This window comes from Arachis ipaensis, chromosome B10 (genome assembly GCF_059453495.1).
Source record: "Arachis ipaensis isolate K30076 ecotype BB chromosome B10, ASM5945349v1, whole genome shotgun sequence".
Lineage (NCBI taxonomy): Eukaryota > Viridiplantae > Streptophyta > Magnoliopsida > Fabales > Fabaceae > Arachis > Arachis ipaensis.
The window spans coordinates 137350803-137355172 of NC_142435.1; the positions used below are offsets into that span (position 1 = coordinate 137350803).

The 4370-nt window shown below is 33.1% G+C and overlaps 1 pseudogene; it reads left to right on the forward strand.

The window, feature by feature from the left end:
* The first annotated feature begins 347 nt into the window (after positions 1–347).
* LOC110268484 (heavy metal-associated isoprenylated plant protein 32-like) lies at positions 348–1242 on the forward strand (annotated as a pseudogene).
* Positions 1243–4370: the final 3128 nt, after the last annotated feature.

The window sequence follows — 4370 nt, forward strand, 5'->3', positions numbered from 1 at the left end:
CCATTGGCCGATGGCTTTCAAATTCATGGTTGAGAAATGTGGAGGATGTTGCTGTGTGTTGAAACTTGGTGGGCCATGATGTGTAAAGAATGAGTAGTAAAGAAGAATTTGAACACAGGTACTTGTTCATGTTCAAAGCCTCTGTCTTTGTTGTTACAAAAAGATAATTTCAACTGTTAATTTAGAAGCATTTATGCACTTGTTAATTGGTGTGGTTTATTTGCTCTGTAGTTTGTACATTTATGATAAAGTAGAAGTTTTTCCTTTTCTTTTGGTTTTGCCGTTTGTTTTTATTTCATAATTGAAACCTATCTTAAATTGTTGTATGCTGTTGGGATTGCTTGTGCATGCAAAAATGTGTTCTTAAAGTGAACATACACTGTGATGGGTGCAAGCAGAAAGTAAAAAAAATCATGCAGAAAATTGATGGTATTGCTCTTCTCTTATGCTACTTACACACGGATTCACATAAAAGAAAAGAAAATGTTGTGCTTTTTTATTTATTATAGTTGAGAAGAGGAAAAAGAAAAATCTGATGAATCTGAAAGGTTGAATGATATTTATCAAGGGTGTTTACAACTGAGATAGATGTAAAGCAGGGGAAGGTGACGGTTTCAGGGAATGTAGACCTCAACGTTCTCATCAAGAACCTTTCAAAATCAGGAAAATATGCCGAGCTCTGTGCTGCACCCAAGCCTAACAACAACCAAAATCAGAATAGCCATCTCTCCAACCACTTCAACAAAATGCAAATCGACACCAAAGGTGGCAGAGGAGGAAACAACAACAAAGGTCAGCAGAACCAAAAGAGTGGAGGAAACAACCAACATCCACCCAAGGTGCAGTGGTAGTGGTGATGGTGTTGGTCAGCAAGGACCAAATCCCCATCAACAGCAGCAACAGATTCAGAGACAATAGCAGCTACAGCAGTAGCTTCAGCAACTTCAGTAGATAAAAGGATTCCAAGATCTAAAGCTTCCTCAATTCAAGGACATGAAGCCTCCCCCTCATCAGAACCCAAATGCTGCTAAGGCTGCTAAGTTCGTCATGCCTGAAGACGAGGAGGATTTCACGGATAACGAATTAGACGATGACTTTGATGAGGATGATGAAGACTATGACAATGGCAAATTTGACGATGATATGGACGTGCTTCCTCCTCCCAACAAGATGAAGCAACCCCCAAGCCCCATCATGATGAATAATGGGAGTCACCCACAGTTCATGACGATTTTGGTTTGACTGACTGACATTCCCAACATGAATTAAAAGTGTACTTGTTAGGAGGAGCATATGATTGGAATTAGATGTGGTTATTAAAAGTGGTTATTAATTTTACCTTAATTCTAGGTGTCAACGGTTTGGAGTAGAATTAGATTAACACTGAACTGATTCAAATTTTAACTGCTTACTAATTTTAATATTTTTAAAATTAGTATAATTTATTACTATTTAAATAATATTTATTTAATTTTTATTTATCAATTTAATTAATTTATATTCAAAAATATCAATTTAAAATTATTTTTGAATTTGGTCTAATTTAAAATTTACTTGAAATTGTATCTGCACGTATCTCGGGTGCTGTGACCCTAATTCCTGTTTTGACCGTATCTCGGATGATGTGACCAAAATCAGCTTTTGAACGCATCTCAGGTGCTCACTATCCGTTTTTCGGCCTACAACGTATCTCACTCGGGTGCACCATAAATATGTCAGATTCTCCACACATCATAGTCCGAGATACGCTCATATTTGTGTTGGGCTCACAGTACTCGAAATATGGTACGTTATTTATTTAAGTAAGGGATAAGTATTGTTTTGGTCCCTAACGTTGAGGGTCAGAATCGAAACCGTCCTAATGTAATTTTTTATTTAGAATTATCCTTAATATTGCATTTCATTTTAAAATCGTCCTTTCTAATAAATTTTTTTTCTAAATGACAAAAATACCATTTTTTTACCATTTCATTCTTCTTGTTCTTCTTCTTATTCCAAGAGAATTGTTCTTCTTCCATTAACAAATTCTTCAATTACAGATTCATAACAAGAACAAGAACAGATTAGAAAAATCCAAAATAAGAACAAGAACAGATTAGGAAAATCCAGAACAACATCAAATTCAATAGCAAAATAAAAAATAGAAGAATCAGAAACAGATGCAACAGATGCAGAAAAAGAAGCAAATTCAATAGCAAAATTCAACAGATGCAGAAGAAGAAGCAAAATTCATATGCAACAGCAAAAATAGATGTAGAAACAACAAATTTAACAGCAAATTTTTCAGCAAAACAGCAAATTCAACGACAAAATTCAACAGCAAAATCCGAAACAGATGCAGAAGAAGAAGCAGATGTAGAAGCCGAAGCAGAAGAAAAAGCAGAAGAAGAAGCAGATGCAGATGCAGAAGTAGATGTAGAAGAAACAGATGTAGAAGCCGAAGCAGACCCACTCGCGCATCTCCTCTCTTCGCTGTTTTGCTTCCCCGATGGCAGCTCGTGGGCGATTCGGCGGTGACGGCTCAGCGGCGTGGTCTCCCTCTAAGGCCCGATGACGACGCGACGACGGCGGCGAGCCCTAACAGCGCTAGCATCTCCTTTCCCTCTTCTCTTCTCCCCCTGTCACAACCCCTCTCTCATTTCTTCTTTCTTTCTTTCTTTTGGATTTTCTGACGGTGACGGCAGCTCCAAGCTTCGCTGCTGACGCCGTCCCCCCTCCCCCTTCCCCTTTTCCTCCCCCCTTCTCCTTTTCCTTTCTCCCCTCCCCTGGCATTCTTTTTTTTTTTAATTTTACTTATTTTTTTTATTAGAATAGGGGTTTTTTGTAATAAAATAAAATTAAAAAGGACGATTTTAATACGAAATAAAACGTTAAAGATGATTATTCTAAATTAAAAATTATATCAGGACGATTTCGATTTTGACCCTCAACATTAGAGACCAAAACAATACTTATTCCTTTAAGTAATTATTCTGCGATTTATGTATATCGATAAATTATATAATTATTTAATTTGAATAAAAAAATTCCATAATCATCCCATATATTATCAGCAATATTATTTAGATCCCAAAAAAAAAAAAAAAAAAGGGAATTGGGACCTACCTTAGATGCATAGGTTTTGTTCCCTAACTCAAAATCATTTTCTCTTAAAACGATAGTTCTCCCTAGCTACGTCCCTTCTCTAGCTGAGGAATTATATGTTGTAATTTTTTTATATTTTTTTATAAATAATTTTATAGAGTTTTATGTTGTTTGAATCAAAGCCAATAATCTCTTCAATTTTGGTTGGGAAATTTAATTAAACCTGTGATTTTGTTTTAGTACATACTATGCATCGGATCGCGTTTTTAGTTTTTTTTTTTTTATCACGAAATTAAAAGTTATAGTTGTTTGTAAATATACAATTTAATTTGTTCTATTTTATATAGGCATTAAGACACCAAAAAATACACAAGACACCTAAAAAAAAGGAATTATATATGAACTAGAAAACTAAGTTCATCAAATTCTAAGAATATAGCTAGATGGTTATGTTAAAACCAACATATACATAGTTAGATAACTAACGTGACCACTTATATTTTATTTACTATTAAATTATCTAGATTCAATTTATAAATTAAGAGTTTAAGTTTTATTCAATAATAATAAATAAAATATCAGCGAATCTCAAACAAAATAGTAAGTAGAGTTAAACTCTAAAATAATTTTGAGATTTGCGTCATACATCAAAATTGTTTTTAATATTGTAATTGCGCCAATTACATTTTTAATATTAGCCAAAATACATTATGATAGTCTCTAACCTATTTTTTGTTAATACTTAATAGTGTGTTGATATAATTTGCTGACGTGAATCATTAATGACATATGTCACTTCATTATTTAGTCATGTGTAATGACATGATGATGTGTCGATCAATGACACATGACATATTGATGTGGATATTTGTGCCACGTGTCATAATATTATTTGGCCACGTGTCAGTTTGTACTACGTGTTACAGTATTATTCATCCACGTGTCATCCGCTATATCAGTATTATTATATAGATATACTAAATTGGTATTTGAACTTGCACTAAAGGACTAATTTTAATTTTTGAAATTGAGTGTCGTGCACCAAATTAATTTTTTAATATTTTTTTCATTTTTTTTGTAAATTCAAAATTCGAAATATCTTTAATTTGAATGCATTAGTTTTAATTTTATTTTTTTACATATTTAAATATAAGTACTATTGATAAATATTTTTAAGATTTTAGTTTTAATTATACAAAATTTTTTCAATAATAATTTAATACTGATAACTACGCAACGTAGACTAACATCTCATGCAATAACAGAAGAAATTACAAACTCACTTT